General features: G+C 37.1%; 1 long non-coding RNA gene across 1 annotated transcript; it reads right to left on the bottom strand.

Moving 5' to 3' along the window:
- Nucleotides 1-2,267: 2,267 nt before the first annotated feature.
- Nucleotides 2,268-9,107, bottom strand: LOC104911481 (uncharacterized). The gene is made up of 3 exons (XR_793936.4): nt 9,007-9,107; nt 7,737-7,873; nt 2,268-6,716 (listed from the first exon to the last, which is right to left on the bottom strand). It is a non-coding gene; the product is annotated as an uncharacterized LOC104911481 (long non-coding RNA).
- Nucleotides 9,108-24,237: the final 15,130 nt, after the last annotated feature.

Below are 24,237 nucleotides of genomic sequence, written 5' to 3'. Positions count from 1 at the left end.
GTAGTCCTTTTGGAAATGTGGCCCTAGGGTGTAAAAGCACTGTTTCAGCTCAGTGTGAGACTGAAGTGGCGGATAAAAGATGGTGGTGGTGGTGTAGGTGGCTTCAGTAGGGGCATCGTGATTTTTATATCTTTATTATCCACAGTTACACTCCTATACCACCTACTCTTTCCCAAATTTCAAATGTCACTCTTGCTCAAATTCTTCCTGCCAACCTAAGCTTTCTGAGCACGCCTCTTTTGGCATTATTCCTACATGAACCAGTGCTCACCCTGTGCACCCTTCATACCAGTTGCTCCCTGCGGATTCTCACATAAATCAGCAGAAGTTACCTGTTGATTTAAAGAGATTACAACTCATGATGTGTGTTCATTGACACAGGAGTTCCCATCTGCTGTTGGGACAGATGAAGGAAAAGTGTCAGAAACAGGGAAAAATTAAGCAAAAAGTTTTCGTCACAACTTCCTTTCAGGCTCAAACTGTGTTGATATCTGCAAACAGAGCACAACCTGAGTTAGCAGAGGCCAACCGAAAGATAAGGATCCTGGAAAGGTGTAGCTCAGGCATCACATCAGAAGGGAGTGCATAGTTTGAACTAGGGCCCAAACTAATAAAATTGACTTTCAGCTTGGCACCTCTCTCAATGTTCTGTTTAACCAGTGCAGATTTAGCTCCTTGCTTTTAATTTTTTGGTTCTCCCATCTCTGTATCCACATGTACAATTTTCTCTCTTATCCGTCCTAAATTTTCTGCCTTTCTCTCTTTTGATGAGTTTCCATAGTACCCTGATTTTTTCTTCCTTTTTCCCAGATTTCTCCTCTTTGTACTTACTTCCCTGAATCTTGTATTTCCCATTATTTTCTGCTTCCTCCTTCCTTTTGCATTTCTTTCTTCTTTTTCTTCTTTTTAGTCTCAAATTATATCCTACTTTTTGTCACTCTTGTTTTATTCTTTAAAATATACCTTAGTGCCTGCATTGATTTTGTGCCTACCACACAGTCTTAGATTTCTAAACACTTTTAGGAGTTTCTCTGCTGAGCACAGCAAGGCTCGTCACGCTTAACAGAGTAACACCTAAATATATTTACAAAGAAAAAAAAAAAATGGGGGCGTGAAGGGGGAGGGAGAGACAGCTGGCTGCATGCTCCAGTTTCATTGGTTATCCTCTCCACTATCTGCCAGTACTTACATAGGTTGCATTTGGACAGAAAGGTCTGGGAGGCCAGCAGCTATAAGCAGCAGAGACAAGAATGAGACGGTGGCTTCAGAAAACTGTAAATCTGGTTGTAGGGCAGCTGGTTGGATTAATAATGCTGCAGCCCTTAAACACAAAATGTTGGATTGGTGTAAAACCATTCTGATGTAAGGTAGGTGTTGGTGGTGAGAATATATAAATAAATGAGGGAATAATTTTAATCTGGCAGGATTATGCAAGATCAGGTATCAGATATCTGCATTTCTGAAGTAACTTCTTTGGCTAGCCCAAAGTTTCTTTTGCCAGTCTTTTTGTTCTCCCCTGATACTCTTGGTGCTGTTTTGTCATAGAAGCTGAATGTTTCCAGGAAGTTGCTTTCCTTGTGTATATGCAGGTTTGAGTGCATATTTTTCCTCTTATTTGGGCCCTTCCTGGAATCCTGTTTTGTTGTAGGCTGTCTTGGCTCCAAAAACAGCAGCTTCGAAGAATTCAGTGACGGCATAGCATTACCAATCAGACAGAGCCTGGATCAGCCACAGGGGAAATCATGTGTTTGGCAAGCTTACTCCCTAGGCTTTGCTCCACATGATCCCAAGTGGACCAACTCGGAGGTATTTGACCTGCTGAGAGTCTGTGGAAAACATTATCAAAACCACCATGGGAATTCAAGGAATGAATTTGTCTGTTGTGTCATTTCCTTGCAGATGATCAGCCTATGGGACACCAAACAGCACAGAACTGGGTCAAGAATGCTCCTGCCAGGAAAGCCAATGATAAAAATGAATATTTCAGTTCTGACTGTCATGACCCTAACTTATACAAGCCTGAAACACAAAGTTCTTCTTTCCTCCTACCACATCTGTACCCATCGCACCTGATTTTTGCCTGATGTTTTCCCAAGCATTTTTTCATATCATAGTGATGCAGCAGTAATTGTTAGAAAATAATTCAATCTGAGACACTGAATCAATCCTTTATTTTTTTCTAAACAGAATTAATGCAGTAATTTCAGTCTAGACAAGGCTCACTCACTCCCCACTCCTTTGCCATATCAACCCTTACCATTAATGAACTTCACATCACTCAATGTAAAAGTGAACTTTAACTAAGGATACAGACGTGACATCCATCTGACATTACTTAGGGCATCAGGTCAAGCTGCTGTCCAGCTACTCTGCCGCAAATCTAAGGACACTACATGCTTATCAGTTCCAGGACGGCCTTTAATGGAGTTATCCTGGTTTGGTCAAAGATTCCATTTTCATGGACTCACATTATCCAGCACAGAATTAACATGCATACCTTAAGATGACTGTTCTGTACTGTGTGCTTTTCTATGTGCAATCTTTTGTGTGCTTGGAAACTGAAAAAAAGTCTTACCCAAAGTCTTTTTGAGCTTGAGGAGCTATACATCCCGCATCTTGCCAGATCACCTGACAGTGGTTTTGTCTTCCACAGTCTACAGCAGCTTGCAACACAGTTACTCTTTCCTTTTGATACAGAGCTTGAAGAGCTGAATGTACAGAGCAGGTTTTTTTTTGTTTGTTTGTTTGTTTTTCCATTTAGTGATGCTGTTGTTGAGAAAGTATCTGAAAAACATCTACTACCACTTGCCAAAATGATTACTTTCATTTTCAAAAATGTTCTTCTTCCTGATGTGTTTCCAATCCTGACATGCTGTGAGAGCATGGAAGTATGCTTTGGGTCAACACATGACGAAGTTGTCCTCCTCTGTACGTTGATCAAGATGTACTAGTATTACCTTACCAAAAAAGGGCTGAATTTATCACAAATCAACCATTAATATTATACTTTTAACTGCTAAAAATCTCATTCCAGTGTTCAACTGCTTCATCTGTGCTGGCAGAACTCTTTTCACAGAGCCAGACACGACACTCAAAGGAATCCTGTCTTTGTCAGTGACATTATCTGACTACACTGAAAGCTGAACCTGATGTAACTCCAGCTTCACTGTTTCACTTTATGCAGCCCGTTGTTTGCAGGAAATGACACCTCTGGGTCAGGAAGTCTGCATGCATCTGCACTGAAAGCACAACTGTCGTGCCCAGACACATGCTTCTTGCTCAGTTTGTCTTGCAAAGACTTTGCAAGAATGCAGAGGCTGTGGTGATGGGTGTGGTGATAGTTCTGTAATACTTTATACAAGCTTTTGAAAGCTGCTGAGTGCTTCAATAACAGTGGGATGCTCCGTATCCAATGTTACCTGCAGTGGAACAGGGCAAGCAGCTTACAGAGTAACAGAAGATCAGAAACTGGGATTCAGTTTAACCTGGGATGACTAATTATACGCCTGTAATACACAGTAAGAGTAAAGAGGATATCCTATGCTCTGTGTAATTTGCAGTTCATGCTCACATGCAAACCAAATGTTATACATGCTACCAGTGGCTGAGTTCTGCACAAATCTGGTACTAATAAATGCAGAACATGCTGCATGAGGAATGCGACTGTAAATACACTGCTTCTTGTTTGGCAAAATCAATTAATATACCTGTAAATTTAAGTCCACAAATACAGTAGGTGTAGGAGAGAAATGTGAGGTGGAACTTCTGCCCTTGATCTAGAAAAGAAAGTGAACAAATCAAGCAAATTTCAAGTTCTCAAATATGTTTTCTAATCTTCATTCTTCACTATGATACAGTTTTGTTTTAATGAAATTTCTCAAGTGATAAAATTGAGAATGAACCAGAGACTCCATTTCTGTCTGGATTTGAGTGTCAGTGCATTTGGTGAGGGAAGAATAACCTCTGTAAAAGAAGAAGTGAACAAAGATGCAAATGGAAGTAAGCTATTAGTAACAGATTATTTCAGCTACCCAAGATTGGTGGCTCATATGTCACAGAAGGATATAGCTAAAAGTACCAAATTTGTGTTACCACAAATGACTGCTTTAGGCAGTAGGTAGCTTTGCTGGTGTGATTTAGTTCTAAGTAACAAATAAGATCTGATTTAAGAAGTAATTACAGCTGAATCCCACTGTCACAGTAGCTGCAAGATAGTGAAGATTAGTATATCGATCTTAACTGCCCTGTTACACAAAACTAGAAGTATTTAAGAAAATAAGGTCCTTAAAACGGGTATGGTATCTATTTAAGTACGCCACAGGAGAAGACAAAAACTTCAAACATGTTTCATTAGATAATTTACTCAAGTAACAGTTAAGTCTACCTGGAGATAAAAGCAGCGCCAGTGGTGTCAGCAGGAAGTGTCATATGAACTGAATTCTGGATCTGATGTGTATAGAGAGGCTGAGTGGGGAAACCTCAGTTGCAAGTGGCCAGAAATAAATCCAAATAAAGATAAATATGTGGAATCAAAGACATGCAGGCATCAGGAGACATGTTAAGCTATGGTGAGAGCTCAAAGTCAGCAGATCTAACCCCTCTGCAGATGTTAGTACTTACAAGGAGCAGGCCACTGGGGCATGCATGAAGCAACAGGACAAGGGGAAATGGTTTTAAACTGGAAGAGGGTCGATTTTGACTAGATATCAGGAAGAAACTCTTCACTGTGAGAATGGTGAGACACTGAAACAGATTGTCCAGAGAGGTTGTGGATGCCCCCTCCCTGGAAACATTCAAGGCCAAGTGGATGGGGCTTTGAGCAACCTGGTCTAGAGGGAAGTGTCCCTGCCTAAAGCAGGGGGTTGGAACTAGATGATCTTAAAGGTCCCTTCCAACCCAAACCATTTTATGATTCTATGATTATTTTTGTAGATAAGAAAGTGAAGTCATTGTCAGAAATTGTTATGAAAACGTATGGTATCAAAATAAAAGAGGTCATTTAAGTTACAAGATTTCTGTTTCTTTGACACTATTAACAACAGTAGCTAGAATGAAAAAACTGCAGAGCTCATACTGCCTTCCTCCACTTCTAAGGAATGGAGAACCTCTAATGCTTGTTTTTCTACCTTGTTCTTAAAACCTGAATGGTGGAGCTTACACTATGTCTTTATGATCTATTTCTGTTTATAGAAGTTTTCCCTATTTTAGCCTAAGCCTTTCCTTCTACAATTAAAACCAGTTTGTTTTTGTTTTGTTCTCAACATCATGAAAAACAGTCAGCAGCATCCCTGTTTATGGGAACCTTCTACATGTTGGAAGGTTATCATACACTGCCACAGCTGCCATCAGGCTTTAATTTTTAGAACAAGCATATTCTTCCTTTTTAAAAATTATTCTCTATCTCCTAAATATCTTTAAATATCTTCTTCTTCTTCTTTTTTTTTTTTTTAAACCTCTTTTTGTATTAGCCTATTAAATTACACCAAACCAAGGCTTCAGAGAGGTGAGTTAAGAAAAACAATTAGTACCCCTATCTTGTATATGGCATATCTATTAAAATGTTCCAGGATGAATTTTTCTATCTTTGCATCAGCTTCATAATGTTGACTCATATTCAATATGTGGTTTACTGTAACACCCAGGTCTCTTTCTACAGTGCTGTTGCTATTGTCAACTTTGTATTTATGCATTTGATTTTCTCTTGCCTCAATAGATTACTTTGTACTTGTCTTCATTGGGTCTCATCTTATTGATTACTGACCATTTCTCCCATTTATCAAAATTATTTTGAATTCTAATCCTTCAGCTCCCACACAGTCCCATCTACTTTAGTATCACATGGAAATTTTCTAAGAGTACTCTCCATTACATCACCAAAATTGTGTCACATAGTCTAACACAGAACAGTTCTTCTGATGTAGACAAGAATCTGGATGCACGCACACAAAAAAATATATATAGTTTGAAACTTTCAAATGCAATTGATTTTTAAAAATGAAATTTAAACCTTGCTGGAAAGCAATCCTACACCATTGTTCTTGTAAGCATACCTGTCCCCATCTGATTTAGGTGTTGCAAAGGGTCCAACTACTGCTTGAATCTGTTCTTTGTTTTCTTTTAAAGAAAAATTATCTACAAATCAGTGAAGAACTGTGCCACATTACACAGGTGATATTTTGTTTTGGTATTTTTTATCTTTTTGACTTGAACATAAAAAGTGTTTTCTGTTTTATAGAGCTTCATGCACATTTCTGTGATTAACCTCCAAAATGTTACAAATTTCATTCTAAGTCATAACAAAAGTCCTCTCTTTTCATTAAGTTGTAGTTATTATATGAGAGAGAAAAGTAAACTGCTTTTAGATACATCTTGGAATTACATGATGCTATAAGATGCTGTTGCTAAGAAGTAAGAGAGTTCAACTCTTCTGCTTGGCAAAAGAATGTGGCCACGAGCAGCTCTCTGTCTGACTTAAAAAAGCACCTTAATTTATAGTTGTATGTTTAAATTTTTATTTTAGAGTTCAGATAAAGTTGCCTGACATTAAACTCAGCTTGCAAGGCTGCAAATTTATGGCACTTTGTTAGTCTTGGTAGCTATGTTTTGCAACAAGCATTTTCCAGAAGTGGATAGCACTCATTTGACGTCATTCAACCCATTCATGTCAGTCTTCAGATGGAGAACTGTTGAAGAATTTAATGTTGGAGTTGTTTCTCCTGTAAGGGTAGATAAGAACTAGCTAGACACATCAGGAGCCTTCTGCTTCTTCATGAGCAGAACAGGAAATCTAATTTGTCTTATGTGGTTTCCTGCTGAAATACGCATTTGCAGTGAAAAATGTATGAGCACTGCAAAATTCACTTACCAGACAGCTAAAGATATCCTTTATATTCTGACATTTTTTTTCTAAGGTGGAACATTAAACTTGCTAGAAAGTGACTAAGAGAATATAACATGGAAATTATTTCTCTCTTTACCTGATAGCATAATCTGGAGCATAATAATTTATAGATGATTAAGAGAAAGAGATATAAGCCCTCTATTTTAACGTATATATTTTAGATATTAAAAAATGGAAGAGGTTCTCACTGGGGTGAGGTCTGCCCAAGGCTTCAATAAGGGCACCTCACAGCTCTGGGGAAGCGCTGCTCTGCTGCATAGCTGACATAACTGACAAGCTTTCAGGGAGATCCAAGCTCTTTTGGGTACCACCAAATCTCTCTCTGTGGGAATGCACGTTTTTAATCAGTAGGCAGAGGTAAGGCCAGCAAACAGCTGGGCAGCAGCTGCTGCAATCACACAGGGGTGCAGATGAAAGATCTGGCACCAAGTGGCTAAGCAACTTTGTCAGCTTGACAGCGAATAATACCACAGTTAGAATTCCCATCCCTACTACTCTTGCTTCAAAAAGGTGGGGAAGGGAAATGTTACGATTTCTTAGTTTCAGTTATTATTTAAAAATTATTCACGTTCTGCCAGAGTTTATAATTGTTATATAGAGTAACAAAGATTCCAGAAACTTGTAACATCATGCTTTCTCTCAGGTAGTTTGTACTTGAGAGCACTCAGTCAGAAAAACCCTCATCTTGCTCATCACAGTGCTGTGTATGCTGGTCTCATCAGTCATTGCACTGCAGGTCATTAGCAGCTGCAGCACTACTTAACGACACTCTAATTAGCATCTTGAGAGTTAATCACTTCACTTTGTGCTGATTCACCTACAGCCACATAACTACCTGTGATGGGCTGCCATGCAGCTGTGTAGTTTTGCAGCCATCTCCAAGTACTTCAGGATGGGTAGGTCTCCCTCTTCAGTGCTTGTGGCCACTGACTTGTATGGCTGCTCAGTGACTCAGAAAACCTCAAGTAACACCTGGAAAAAAACAGTCACAAAAATAATAATAATAATAATGTGTTATTCTCAGCTTTTTCAGCTTTTACATCTGACTGTGCTGTTTCTTCACAAGCCGCATGGGGCAGAGCTGGCCTAAGTTATGCATAATGGGGAATTAAGCCCAGAATTCGAGATGTGGAATACCAGAAGTGTCAGGTCATGAGATGGCTTCACATGGGTTTTAAAGGATATATATAATTTCATACCACAGGATTAGCCTGAAAACAAGCAATAGGAAAAAACTACTGCTACTTCTGAAAGCATTTTGGAAAGTTTTTCACCTGTTTACCATCACTGATACAGATGTTTACAAGGAGAGGTCAGTGCTGCTGTAACTAATAGAACAGCAACATTCTCTGGAGATCTACCATAGCATGTGAGCACGGCTGGTCCAGTAGCTCCTTGACCGTGCTCCCAGCTCCTCTTTTTATGCCAGAAGCTAAGCAGAGTGAACCAGATATTCCGTTGGTTTTACAGTTCTCAAAGTATGCTATTATTTACAGAACCTGCTTGACTGAACATTTCCTATTATTTATGATTTTTAAATATGAAATCTGACAGCTTCTATTTATTTACTTACTTATTTTTTATTATTACAGACATTTTGTTACTTCTTTTCAAAGAAAAGCAATTCCTGTCCATCCCAATACTTCCCAGCCACACACAGTTAAGGACAATCACTGCTAGATGCTGGTGGTTGGCTCCTGGGTGCAGAATACTTGTGCCTTCAGCTATGCTTGCAGTTGGAGGACAACCTGTCAAGACTGCTGTTAGCCCAAATATCTGGTCATAGGCTGCACTAAGAGAAGACCCTGAAATCGAAGACTCTGGCTGAGATGTGAGTCATCGACAGATACCAAGCACATTTCAGAGAAAAGCCACTAAATGGAACATGCCTGTACTGCCCTCTGATCTTTTTAGCTTGTACTTATGTTAAAGAAGTAACACACAGAAGGCAAGAGTAACAGTGAATGACAGTGAAGAAAGTCTTACTTCCCAGCTTCTTTCTCCTGCTTTTCCTCATCTATATGTTCCTGTTATCTCAAGTCCCCTTCCTTTTTTGTTCCAGCTCTGATTATCAACAGGCTTTTCTATTAATTTATATAACTCACCCAGCAACAGAAAAAAAGATCCATTTTTTGTTGCTTAATGGAAGAAACTGGCTCACAGAAACATCTTGTTAGCTCTGTGCTGTAGGCAGGAGTGAATGGCTAGTGCTGGGGCAGGAAGGGGGGAACAGTGTGGGTTTCAGCTGTGATAGGCTGTTAATTCACCTCATCAGAGGTGTGAAACCATCACTTGGGGCTCAACAGCTTGTCTTGCAAGCAAAGGCGATGAGAATACCTGCCAAGAAGGTTCTGTAAGCTGTGGTTAAACATTGCTATAGCAGCTAATGTGGGCAGAAGCTAGAAGTGGAATGTTATCCATGCCCCAGGTTTTCATTAGCTGCAAATACAGCACTGATAATAGAATAATGACAGTCAAAGCATAAGTGGAATAGTGAAGATACCTTAAGTAATTTGTAGCACTGAATAATGAATTTAAGAGTAAAAAGTGCACTGCTTGTGGTATACAATTTCCAGTTTACTCAAATTATTACTCATATTAATGCAATTAATATATAGCACATTTTGCATAGAATCACAGAATCATAGGGGTTGGAAGGGACCTCCAGAGATCATCGAGTCCAACCCCCCTGCCAAAGCAGGTTCCCTACACCAGGTCGCACAAGTAGGAGTCCAGGTGGGTCTTGAATATCTCCAGAGAAGGAGACTCCACAACCCCCCTGGGCAGCCTGTTCCAGTGCTCCGTCACCCTCACCATAAAGAAGTTCTTGCACACGTTTTTGTGGAACTTCCAATGCTGCAGTTTCTGGCCGTTTCCCCTCGTCCTGTCTCCACACACTGCTGAAAAGAGTGGCCTCACCACTCTGCTCCCCACACCTTAGATATTTATAGACCTGGATCAGGTCCCCTCTCAGTCGTCTTTTCTCAAGGCTAAACAGACCCAGTTCACTTAGCCTTCTTCATAGGGGAGATAGTTCCCTTTTTGGATCAGAATTTAGTGAGGATCTTTCTGTTGTTCATAAAAGTGTGCATATGTACATAAACACTTTCTGAACTTCTGCTTGAGACTATAATGATCTCAACTATCAGAACACCATGAGACTCCGAAAGGGGATCTTACCTCTGAAACATTATTGCACATCTAATTTTTAGCATTTGCATGCTAACAGCACTCTAGTAAAATCAGGAAGTTTTACCAGCTCCAGTAGATTTGGGATATCAAAGAGCAGAGATGCTAACATCCATATTCACAGAACATACTTAGTTGCACTAGATATCATTAGATGACTTGCCTGAGGCATTTGGCAAAGCCTCTGTGGAACAGGCACTGTACCTAAACCCTCAAATCCAGGAGTACTTCCCTTACTATTGAACTTGTCTTTGTTGTCTTATTGTGCTTGCAACAAATAGTTCATTTAAAACTGGATTTAGTCTACTCTAGGAGTTTTGAATGTTGATCCTGGTTGGAGGGAAGGATATAAAACTGCTGCTGATGCATAGAGTTTTCATGTCCATGACATCAAAAACAAGCTTAAAATAAGGATTACTGGGTCCTGTTGATACCCTGAGGAGTTGAAGTCAGAGAAGTGAAGGAATACCTCTGAAGAATAAAACCAAGACTTAGCATTACTTTGGTGTTACTAAGAAAGCTGGTCTGGTGACATTCTGTGCACCTGCTTGGAAAACACAACATGTAAAAGAAAAAGAAACAGTTTTAAGATTAAGTCTACATCGTAAATATAATATAATCATGAGTCTAGATTTTGAAGCTTTCTTTTATATAAATTCATTTTGTTGAGATATTTAGAGGGGTTTTACTTATATTCAAGGAAGGAATTTTAAAATGGAAGTGCATGAAGCATTGAACAAGTATTTTCCAATGGAATTTTCTCTGATATGAAAGGAATTCTTGGTGGCACCTCTCATTTGCTGTGTTGGCTGTAGGACACCAGGAACAAAAAAGTTGAAATTCTAACTAGTGACCTTTAAAAACTGGAATATACATTATTCTGACATGCCTCATTATGTGAGTTTAAATTATCACTGAGAACAGAACAGGACTTTGGAGCAGCTTATGACCTTCTCCAGCATAGATGTGATGTGTAGATATATGCATAGATACATCTATTTTGCCCCTTAAAAGTTGTTCCTAGGTTACCTAAGGTTTGTCTACTCAGGGTGCTCAGAGCTGCTGATGGATGTTATCAAGTTTCATCTGTACCAGCTCCATCCATGAAAAGGTAGCAGAAGGTGAAGGATGCCAAATTCATGGCTGCTGGAAGCCATTTTCAAACTTCTAGGTAGGTGTTTGCCCTGTGGCTCTTCATAATTGTGTAATTATTTGTTGCTATTTTTATCTCACTGTGAAAGTATTAATCAGACAAATTAGACAGCACACGCAGTCTACAGAATAAGTTTTAGCTCAATACACCTGCTTATGTTGTCATAACATAATTATTAGCTTTCTATTTTCATCAGATTTTTGTTTTCTTCTATTATTAATAAAACCATTTTTATGAAATGCAGACTGTATTGAAAATTAGTATATAAATGTCATTTTAGTTATAATATGGACAATGTATTTTCTATTCTTGATGTCCTTCTCTTCAGGACATCAACAGTATTTGATTTAATAAGTGAAAATTGGATTTAAATGCAAGAATGTAAGACAGATGCTATTAGGTAGCCTTGAAACAGCAACAAAAGAAATCTGAACACATGAGGCATGAAAGAAGCCATACACTTTAAAAAAAAAAAAGGAAAATTCATGCTGAACATATACAGTGTTTATTTTGTTCTTCAATATGTCTAGTTTAATAATGTTCTAGCAACGTTACATATCTACTTTCACTGTATTTTTTCTTCCTTTTCATTAGTATTACTCCTGGCAAGATTCACACAAATAAACATTGACACAATAAAAAAAAAAAAAAAAAAAAAAAAGAGGATGAATTTTTTCAGAGTGTGTTTCCATAAGCCCCTGGGCTTTTCTAGCAGCTCACTGCCACCCAAGGAGTCCGGCTCTTGCTTTTCCTGTGCTCCAAGAACCTCCTTGCAAGTATCTTTTCTGCAAGCACTTCTGTGACCACATAGCTCTGTCCTCCCTCTTGCTCTAGTACTGCTGCTCAGAGCAACCAGGGAAGAGAAATCACAAGAACGCCACGAAGCAGAGCTATTTTTCAGTTTCTCTTGCTTCTAGGAGCTGTGGTTCCTACTGATCCTCCTGAGACAGCCAGTCATCTTCTCTTGGTCTGAAGGCCTCTTATGACTATAGGCAGGGCTGAAGATTGGGCATAGGCCAGCAAAGGCATGAAAACAAAGCAGAGATAAAGCATTGGTTTGGAGTGGTTAGTCATCCCTGGCAACACCCTTGCACAAGTAGTTGAGATCAACCCAACTGGCTCCTCTGTCTCCAGACTCCAAAAGGGTTGCAAGGAGGAGCTAGGTTTATAGAGAGACAACACTTGCAGATCCAAAAATGTTCATTTAGTAGAAATGAAGTCCTGTTAACAAATGGGCAGCTTTCTTTTTTAAGAACAGTTAGTTAAAAGGATAAAAAAAACATCAAGAAGTGCAAGCTTCAAGAGACTGTAAGTAATGTCACTTCTGGCTGTCAGATGCCGTAAGTGTGTGTAATAAGAGCTGAAGGGGAAGAATAACAAACAGTGCTTTTTGAATAAAAAAACCCCGTCTTTTCAGCAATGAAAAGAGAATCAAGTACTTTTGCATTTAAGAGGAGTTATTTTTCTGTGTGCCTGGTTGAAAGGAAGACTGAATGAGAACGATGAGCTTCTGTTAGCTTAGTGAGGTGGAGAACAATTGTGAAGAAGCGGAAAGTTGAAAGTATACGATATTGCAAACAATACAAAAGATGATTTCTCTTATAAGAGATAGCAAAGCCAACTCAACAATGTTTCCTAGAAATATAGTTGCCATAATTCCTTGAGCTCCATTCAGTTTCACATTGCATTGTTTGCAGAAGTTATATGTGAAGACTTATCAATTATTTTAAAGTAATTCTTAACATTACATTTTTGTCAAGTGCTTCTTTGCTTTACTCAAGCTCAAACATACTCTCCAAAGTAGCCCAGGCTTAGAATAACGAAGAGGTGTGATTAATGAGAGGTAATAGACATTGTTGTCTCAAGCTGTGATGCCAGCACAGTTACTGACACAGGTTCTGATTTGCCTCAGAAGTAAAAATTTTGTTCAGAGTCAAAAGGAGCGTACAGCTTTCTTGTGGCTTCCAATTGCAACCAGTCCATACCGGTTAGGCAAAACGCAATAACCAAAGTCATAGCCATTTACAGTAATTGGCTTGAGTTGGGAATTCGGGGCTGATGGGAGGTGAAAGATGAGGAAGTGCTCAGGGGGGAAAGAGGCACAGAACTGTGGTGATCTTGCCCTGGGAAACTCCCTCTGGTGCAAACTTGGCAGAGGTTTCTTTAATAACCACAATTTACCCTTCTGCTCTCCGTCTTTTCCTCAGCAAGGTGATCTTTCCAGTTTTCATAGTCACAGTTCTGTATTGGTTACAGCTGCAAGGAAAGGAAACCTATACCTGCCACTTGAAGTACCCAGATGCAGAACAGACATCTTGAGAGGACATGCTCTAACATTTCTGCCTATTTCCAAGTGAGAATGTTTATCTCTTGCAGTTCTGGAACTCCCAAGGCAGATGAGAAAAAGAAACTGAAGGCAATGAGATGAAGGAGCGATTATTCTCCTATAACCAGGTTTGTAACACATAAACACATACAAAACTATTTGGTATTTCCATGGTTACAGGAACCACGTGATCACAGATGAGAATAACTTATTTCCAACCAGATTTTGTAACAACATTGTCTCAACTGCTGAAGGAGTAATAAGCTGATGATAAAACATGAATCATTTAGTCTATATAAATACATGATTTTAGCATGAGTGCATTGTGGAAAACTATGTCACAAGCAGATGATGTATATATGAAAGATGATGGATAATTTCACTGCAAATATTTGTTCTTTTCCAGAAGCCATCTTATCTTTTTCTGTATTTTTCATGATTGTCAGCAGTGTAAACATTGTAAGAGTTTGTTCCAAAACTTAATGATAATCAGTGTCCTTAAACATGTCCCTTTGTATGCTATTTTACATTTGACAGTTTATCACATACAACTCATACATTTACCTCTGCATAACCTTCACTGTGTCTTATATCTTTTTTCCCATTTACTTAGGTAAGAAAAAGATAGTTTTTCTTTTTTTAAGGAGTGGGGCAGTTGTCACTGTTTCTATCTGAGCAGAGCTATAACACAATTAACAAAAGATATAAAGATAATGCTTTCTATCAGCCTCAGGTCTCGTACCTATTCTTTACACAGCACAACAAATATATAAATCCAGTAAATTTAGATACTTAAACCTTTTATTACTATTATTTAATATGTGATAAATAATTAGTATGAGATCCTAAGTAATGTGTGGGAAGTTGATATACAAAGAGGTTGGCTATACGGCTGAGACAGATTTAAATTACAAACATACTTTTAAAACTTTTAGTAGCAATTGGATTCATTTATGTAGGAATGCAAAGAAATGAAGTTGTTGCATAAATGTAATCTGTCGTGTGAAATACTTTACAAATTTATTATGTTATCTTCAAAGATATATTGTTTTCTAGATTCAGTATTCTACACTTCACTGTAAAATTTTGGCAGACAGTCACCAGAAGTCACGTGTGTATCCCTTTTTTATTTTTTTTTTTTTTGCTTAAAAATACTCTACTCAGTTTTGATGAGAAACTGAATTACGTTTGGAAGATAATCTACTTTAAAATAGATACGTTAATACATTATCAAAATAAAACATTTTTTGATACACACAGTTCTCCTTCCCATTTTATATCATCCTTTATTATTGTTACTGGTGGTTTTAAATAGGTTGAGAATGGAGCAAAATCCCATATACACGTGACTTCTAGCAAAAAATATCTCTTGGCAATAAAATCGCAAAAATGAAGACCAGCCTAAAGCAAGAGTGAAAATATCCTCTGTGTACAGATGCCAAGTAGAAAGAGTGAGTCAGTCTGGAAAGGGAAATTTAGACAGGGAAAAAGGAAGGCAGTTCTGCAAAAAGATTACGTTGCTATGTCCAAAAATCATTTTCTTGAGCATCTGTGGCAGTGTCACAGTGGAAGAGAATAAGTGGTAACCATCACTTACAGCTTCTGGACTTTTCTCTGAATCGTAGCTCTAGAAATAGATTACACTCACTCTAACACATACCCACCTACAGCCATGCCACCTACTGAAGACAGACACAGCCCATCACCTTGTCAACAAAATACCAAGAAGAAAACACCATAGCCTTTGGGGCAGAATCCCCCACTTGTCTATTAAATGCATTTACTTTCATTCACTGTCTGGTTCCCCATGCTACTATTCTAGTCACAAAAGTAAAAGTATGTGCAGTTATTATGACATACCTGTAGTGAAAAATTTGAATACTTTTAACCTTTTATTTTCTTAAAAATTGTTGTTTGGCTTTTACAGAGACTGAATTAGGAATTAGCCAATTCTGGATCAGGATTGATGTAGCAAGGTCATGAAGCAGTTCAACTGTGTGTGAAAAAGAGCTGGTAATCTTGGAATGTTAATATATGGTATTGAATCAAGTGCTACATATTGTAGGGAGTAAAAAGAAACTATTGGTTTTGTAATGGATTCACACACTCTTTCCTTTTTCTGCAACTTACCATTCATTATCAAGTACTGATGGCAGATGAAGGAGCCAGTTTCTTCCAGTTTTTAGCAGGAAGAAATGAAAACTCTTTCCTATAACCAAACCTCATAGTTTTAAAATTCACAGTATTGATTAACGCCTATGTGTTAGCTTTTGTCAAGCCCATGTGTATTAGCTTTAGCCATCTGAATTATTCTTGGTCCTTGGTGTATATCTTAAATTTTACTTTAACACCTAATTTAATGTTATCGAAGCTTTAGATTGTTATATCAGTGTGTCAGCATCTTGCTGAATAAGTATAAACTATTTCCAATGTGACTGATGAGCCTGGGACCAAACAGGGCAACAGAAAAGAGGAAGGAAAATGTGTGATGAGAAAACTCTAACAAGTCCTTACAAAATTGAAGATGTGAAGTGGATATGATACAAACCTGTCATTTTATTCTGATCAGAAAACTCGTGGGGTGGATGAGAAATAGGATGTTTGAGCACTGGAACTTTTTTTAAACAAACTATGAGATGAATTCTGTGAAGAAAAAAGAAGTTAGTCAGTATTACCTCATTTGTCATTCCCATGGAGCAAAGAACAACATGTTACTTCAGCTTTTCTGAAGCCAAGCTGCAGCATGAAATTCATACAGGTCCTAGAAGATCTATGTCCTATGGATAGGAATATCTGCAAGCACTTATGTTACCTGTACAGCTGTCTGGTCTTCAGTACTGTTGTTTGGTGTTTGTATTAGGAAAAAATACAGCCATAGACTCATACAGAGTAATTTGACAACTCTATCTGGGGATTTTGTAACCCACAAAATTCAACTTGAATACAAAAATACTGATAAACTTCAGGAGGTGCTGAAGCATAGACCAACTCATTTTAACAACTGAGGCTGCTGTGAAACAGGGCTTTTTCTTGTGCGTCCTTTTTCTAAAGGAAATAGAAGATTTTCTGCTTCACTGAGGAGAGGATCAAAAACCAAGCCAGGTTACAGAGCTTATGATGAAGTGAGGAGTTTTGTTCACTTCAATCCCAGAATCACCAGATTCCATCAAAGTTGCTATCACAACAATGGTAGTAGTGATATTTCAACACTTAGTTGAGGATTGTGTTCCTTAAAGTCAACAAACAAGTTTGTAGCATAATATTAACATAATCTTTAATACTCATTAAAACCAAAAATATGGCCTTTTGAAATAATATTGCCTTCTTTCCTGAGATGGCTATAGTCCTAGAAGCATTATTTGAGAGTAGCAAAATGTCTTATTAATGTGCCTTTAAAAGAAAGTTTTACAGAAAGCATTTTAATGCATTTTGCCATTGAAAAATTTACTTGCTGTGTAGTTTTGTGAATAACATATATTGAATATAGCATTTATGATGAGATTTAGAACCAGGATGTATTGGTATGTAGATGAAAATTACTTATGCTGTGTTTTCGCAATTATTCTCTGGCATAAATCTGGAATGAAGTCCCTAGAAATTTCAACATAAAAATCTGGAATGTAAGATTAATAACCTGAAATCGTGTAGTGCTCTTGAACTGAAGTAGAAATCTTGTGTTCTCAATTGTAATTAATTTCATTCAATTTCAGTATACACAAGAGATGACTGTGATGGAATACAGTATCAATAAGTAATGGAATAACTGATATTGCGGATCTTTACAGACAGTGCTAATCTTGTTGCAACAACCTCAGGCATAGAAGGATACTAACTAATGACTAAATTTGAGAATTTTCTTTAAAAAGAAATCATCCTAAAACTTTTCACTTTCACTGTAATCGTTTTTAAAAATTTAATCTCTACTTTAAATTTCCACTAATTGATTCACATCCTTGGCTATATTTTATTATTCACTTTCTGAATAACAAAAGCATTGGATAGTGAAGACAGCTGTAAGAAGCAAGAAGAGAAATATTTCTTGTGCCAGTTGACTATCATTCGATGACTAAAAAATTATCAATGACGAGGAAGCACAAACATGCTTGTACTGGTACTTCAAAATGTTACAACTCGAATTGTCATCAGTGCTGAAAGAAGACGTGATTTATGCTCCATGTGCTATTATTGCCATTATAATAAATCTATACAGATATGTAGTATTGATTAATAGAAAAAGAACAAGAGACAGGGCTATAAAAGGATATTTAGTCATCCAAGGCAGGATATCAGTTTGTGACACTCAACCTGTCTTCACAGCACAAAGAGGGAAGAGAATATGCTTCCCTCTTTTAGTAAAGTGTTGTTGGGTAGATGGCTACTTAGAAACTCCTGAGTTTCATGCATTCAGTCATTGTTCCAGTCTGGCATTCTTTCTGAAGCGTCTTTCTGCTATATTTATTGTGTCAGCCAGAAGCGGTCATTCTGATGCTCTATTTTAACTTCTGAAATAAAACAACCCTCGAATTTCTTCATATGGTGCCCATACACTCTCAATATTACTCTGAAACTAACTGCTTTGGCAGATATCAATATTGATTGTGAAGAGTTAAGTGAAATGGCCAGGATGCCTTTGGCACATTGTTCATAATCTCACCTAAGTAGACATGAAATGGGAATAAAACGTTAAGTAGAAGAGACTTGCAACCATGCATGGGCAAAAAAAGTGGCGATAGTACCTTTTACTGCCTCACGATGCTTACTCCCAGACAAAAGATAAATTTGAATTGTATGCAGTGTGCAGACTTCTGACTGGTCAAACAAAAAAAAAATTCACCTCCGAAAACCTAATCAAATACTTTATATATGTCACTCTGTTATAACTGGCACAGAATTGGACATAAGTTTTTTTTATCTCTACAATTAGAGTATGATTACTTGATTTGAATTTCCCCTGGATGTATTTTTATAGCACTTGGGCCATTCAGTTTTGGGTTTGGTTTTTTTTTGTTCTTGATTTTTTTGTGTGTGTGTCTGTATTGTTGCATTGCTTTTTTCTGCTGCTGATTGCTTTTTTTTGTTGTTGTTGTTTTCTATTTAGTTTATACTTTGCTATTTTTAGTAATATTTATTTTGCCATTCCTAATGATATTAGCTTTGAAATTGACTTGGCCAGCTGAAAATAGGCCTTAGTTAATTTTCTGTAGATGGGAAGTTGTTTTACAGTGTGATAGAGATTGGTCTTCACTGAGAAAGCCTGTCAAAGTTTCCTTTTTTAAGTATTAATAGAGGAGTACCTTTGATTGCTATTTCATGTAATTCAACCTTCATGTGTGGCAAGCTGACAGATGAAAGCTTCAAACTCCCCCCAAATTAGAGGGAGATACCAGAGTCCTTGTTTCCTTATCTGGATCTGTGCTGTCCTGGCAAGCAGTGTCCTATAATGGTGAAGAATGCAGGCCACTGTTAACACATGGTCTCATGAAGAAATACTACTTGATAAATAGATTTTATAAATATCCTATAATTTTTCTAATACAGAAACATAAGAAAGTATAGCTAGATGGGGGACCTGTGATAACATCACCTGTGTCATCATCTGCTCCTAAGGAGTCTAAGTGCCACAGGTGCTGCCTGTATGAGGTATTTAAGGGTCACTGGTTAGTCAGAACTGAACAGAAGAAACATTTTTTAGATCTATAAATGCAAAGAGTTTCTTTTTGCTGCATTTTTGAAGATAAACTTCTCAAAGAAAGAACTAAAAATAAGTGGATATGTGAGATAGCAGGGAACTGAGCAAGTGGATCTGAAGATGAAATGAAGGCATGGGCAGTGGCAGGGTAGTCAGGGAGCATCACTTTTGGGCAAGATCATGAGATATGACTGGTGGCAAAGAATAAAAAAAAGTAACTGTTTTCAGGATGGAAATATATGAGAATGGCAAATTAGCAAATGCCAGGACTGAAAAACAGGCTAAAACCTAACAGGAATGAATAAGAGAATTTTTATTAAAAAAATAAAAGACAGATTAAAAAAAGAGTTAAGATATTACTATCAAGACACTACTTCTAGAAGATAAGAATTCTTGAAATCATCAAAATAGCAGAATAATTACAAGGATAACCAGAATTATGTATCCTTTCACTGATTAAAAAAATGCAGGAATAACAAACACCTTAAGGAAACTCAAATCAAGAGCTCAGAAGAAGAAATCTTATTCAAATATATATATTAAATCAATATATTCCCTATATGATGGGATAAAGTGAGGTTCTTTGTGTTCTCTCTATGTAAACTGCCTTTATAGGGGAAAAATTATATCTGTGCCTTCTCTTTGAAGTTGGTAACATCCTCTGGGTCAGTTATCACAGAGGGAAAGGGCTTCTTCACAGTCATCTTACTAAAGGAATTACAGAGCTCTTCAAGTAGGTGACATGCTTTTGGGCACTGTAACGCCCAAATCAATAGTATTAAATAGTGTATACTATAAAAGGGAATCTTGTTACAAATGGATTTCTGTTCTAAAACACAGATTACATCTAATATTTTAGCAAGTTTCATCCTTTTGAGACAGTCTTTAATAGAAGTATTATGTTTGCTCAAGCTCTATAGCATTTCTTTAATGCCAGCAACTAAAGTGTTTTTTTTTTTGCTCAAGATTTTAGAAAAGGATCTGGAATTTCCAGTATTCTTTTGGAGCTTTTTCAGATCTGCTGTCTGTTAGTGCTAAAAAGTGTTTGTTTTTTTTTTCCCCTCAAAAATGTTTTCTGCAGCTGCCATTAGAGTCCAGTGTTACACCTCCCCCTTCAAATCACTAATAACCTGCAATTAATATCTGTCATGTTCTATCTTTATTTGAAAAGAATATTTTACACATGGATGCATCCACTCATACATACAGAGGAAGAACACTGGAACAGTTGTAAAGTGGTTCTCTCATTCAACCTTCATACACATACCAATCAATTTATATGTTTTCAAATGCACTGCATTTTTCTATGTTACACACAATAAATATTTTTTCAGACCTGGTATTTTTTCCTGCTTTGCTTTTGACAGTGGTACTTTTTTTTTTTTTTCAGAATTACTATTTTTTTGTGCATTTCTCAATAATCAGCCATTTGACACCTAATTACTAAATCAATTATATCCTGCTTAGAGTGCTTATTCTTAAGGAATAATATCTGCTGAAATATACATTATCTGGAACACATGAGATAAAAGCAACATCTAAGAATTAAGGAAGTTTGGCAGTTAAATTGAAATACGCATTTGAACATTTCTCTGCTCACCTCGTATTTCTCTTTGAGTATAATCACACTTATGAGAATGCCAAAAGAAATTTCAACACTGTATGACAGCGAGGACTAACAGTTCTCATAAGATATTGTCTGGATTTGTCTTCTGATTAGGTATTGAAAGGAGTTTCATTGTGGATTGGCTTTAACTATTTTTTTGTAAAACATTGAAAAGCAGGGGAGACTTCAGTTTTCAAAGCTGATCATCACAATGGAACAGTGAGAAGAAAAGTGATCTGAATTATACCTGACTTAAAACTCATTGTACTTTGCTGAACACACTTGCTAACACATTTTCCTGTTTTTAGGGCTATAATAACATTGCAGTACAGTATTTAAAACTACTTAAACACCATTAGGAAAATCATTTGGGAAAACTATCCCCCAAAATGTAACAGATTCCAGAGTCCATTTTTATTTTACTCAAAGTTTTTAAACAAAATTTTTCATGCTGGGATCTACAGCATTTTTAGTGATCCTAAAAGAGGCCTGTCCAGTATAGTGAAGTAAAATAAAAAATACTTCCTGTAAAATTTTGTCCATGTGTTCAACTGCTACTGTTGCTATGAGAAAGTTGCATAACCACACTTGAGAGATGTAAGCAATACAAACAAAGGTAAGCAGCGAGCAAGGTGTCACTATGCAGTCATCAGTGTGAGGAAAGAATAGCTCGGATACATTTTTCTGTAATCAAAAGATTTTAAATTCCTATTTCTGGATATTATTTCAAAAAATCCATAAAAACTGGTGTGTCTGTTCTTAAGTAAACCATTTCTTCATTGCTGAATAATACGGATGAAGTGTATGCAGAACGCAGGAAAAAATAAAACATTTCCCCAAGGAAAATTTCACTCATAAATCACTAGCACACTCACCTGTCTTGTCTTCAACTTAACAAGATGAGTGAACATACACATACGTCCGCACATCCAATCTGATTCCTTGTAAATACTAATTTACTTAAAATACATTCCTCCACACACAGGAACTGGAGGGATGCCCCTCAGGGCTAATGGAAGTACTCTCCATGGTCCTGGAAAGAAATCCACTGTCACAGTAATGACAGAGCTGAGATTACAGGAAAAGACCAGTTCTTTGACTTCGAGTAAACTAAAGGAGAAAAGAATTTGCTTTCATCTGAAGAAAGTCTTCAAAATGATTTCTAATTTTCTAATTAATAAGCAGAATTATTAATTTAGGGAAACATTTGCCTCATTTTTTATAGATTGTACATACGCTGTGCTGTTAACAGTTTCTACCTCTTGGGAAATGCTTCAAAGGATATGAATTGCATGTAAGGAAAACTAACCAGAGACAGTAGCAAATGAAAACAGAAGATGTGGATCTTTCTGCCAGCGTATGAAGTGAGAGCCTAAAGTATAATTGGAAAATTTAACAAAGAAAACAGTTACTCTCTTCTGCTGATGTAGGAACAGATTTGGAAGTAATAATTTTCCCCCCTCCTTCTCAATCCCTTATTGGTGATGATTACCATGTTCATTTTTAAAATCATGGAACAAGATACCTAGAAGTTCTGATACTTGGCATATCCTAAAATAGATGCTTTCTCACATGACTGGCAGCTGTGCATGCAAAATTGAGTTGCATCAGTGCTGACCATGTAGAGTAATCCTTGGCTGCTGCTTTGAGAATGAGCTGAAATTTTTAAAGAAGATGGGTCCTTTTTGGAAAATATCTAACAAAATGATACGAGGAGAAAAGGTGAACGGACAAAATAATTTCTTCCTTAAGCAACTTGGCTGAGTCATGTTAGTTCTCTAAAGGCAAGCTGTTCATTTTCTGAACATAAATTCTATGTCCATTATCTTTTGCTGCCTGTGTTGACCTTTCTTCTCATGGTAAGGAAATAGAAAATTTGGAAAGGAAGATTGCTACAGGCTCATGATGAAAGGTACAAGGCTAGACTGATATTTGGGATTAGTAATTACATATATAATTCTGATATGAATTTACTACTTTTTTAGTATATTTTACAGCTTATTCCAGGGTAGCATTTGTGTAAGCAGAGATACAAAGACAAGATGAAATACCTGAAAGCCCTTTCTAACTTTGGACATGCAAAAATCTGCTATTCCTATTAACACTGAACTCTGAATCAATTTTTCAAAGACAATCTCCTCTCTCCCAGTAGCTGTTCTTTGGTATTCCCACCTCAATGTTTCCGCAAGCCTTGCAGAGGGAAGTTTAGAAGTTATAGCACAAATTGACCCTTATTTCCACATTGCTAAGTGTGATCCCTGACCTTCAGCAGATTATCACACATTACTTAAACTCACTGACTGACAACCAGTGGGGCCCTTGATTATGTGAGCCTCAAAATCCCCAAGAAATCATGAACTTCACCAGATAGATGGCTCAAATGACAATTACTAATCATTATGAAAGATTTATTTACAATTTCTGTCTATATGAAGGATTTCATAACCAGAAGAGAATGCACAGTAACAATTCTTAAGACCTAAACTGTCATAAATTGTAAGTACTAACATATCTTATGTTGACTTTTGAATTTAATTTATTTGATGCCATTAATTGCTTAGGAAATAAAAATTAAGAAATCAGTATTTGAAAAAAGACTAATTACATTTAAAGTTACTTGTCAGCACACTTGGAAAGCTAGAAAGGAAGGTATGAAATAATTCATTTCTGTGCATCTTTCACATCATGTACTACACCTCTAGCCAATCATGGTGTTTCACAACATGATTAGTAGTTCACATCTACCATAATCTGTCACACATGCCAGATTAAACAGAAGTCTTGCTTTCATTCCAATTGTACCTTAAAATGATCATTAGCAGCTATGATCCATTACTGGGGAACTACTGTCAAATGCTATAATAAACTGGTGAGGTAGAAGCACTCAGTACTCCGCATGAACATGACACACTTTTATAAATGCTTTTTGTCTTTCCATGGAGCTCATTGCCAAGTAGCTTCCTCTTCTCAAGTCTTATATCATAAAATTTCAGCTTTTGGCTCTTGTTTGGTCTCCTTTCAAAATAACATACAGATTACCGGGCACAATTATATTATATATACAAATTATATTCCATGCCCTGCATTAGAAAGGTGATTAGAAAAAAATTCTTTTCAGCAATACAATATCTGGCTGTAGGACCACAGCCCTGAGTAATGCAGAGCCTTCTCCAAAAGTACAGCTGAACAACTACTCTGGAGAAAAATGAGGAAATTTTGAAGTATGGCCACTGTTTGATCAGGAAATGCTGATTCTGCATTTTCTAAATATGATTTTTTCAAATGTGACAAAAACCACAAGAATTAAACTTGATCTTTCCACATAGCATACTTACTGTTTTCCTCTACACACAAAACATTCTCTTACACCAGA

The sequence above is a fragment of the Meleagris gallopavo genome, chromosome 6 (genome assembly GCF_905368555.1).
Source record: "Meleagris gallopavo chromosome 6, MGAL_WU_HG_1.1, whole genome shotgun sequence".
In the NCBI taxonomy this organism is placed as follows: Eukaryota; Metazoa; Chordata; class Aves; order Galliformes; family Phasianidae; genus Meleagris; species Meleagris gallopavo.
Note: the sequence above shows the minus strand (reverse complement) of the source record. Positions and strands in the feature narration are given on the sequence as shown.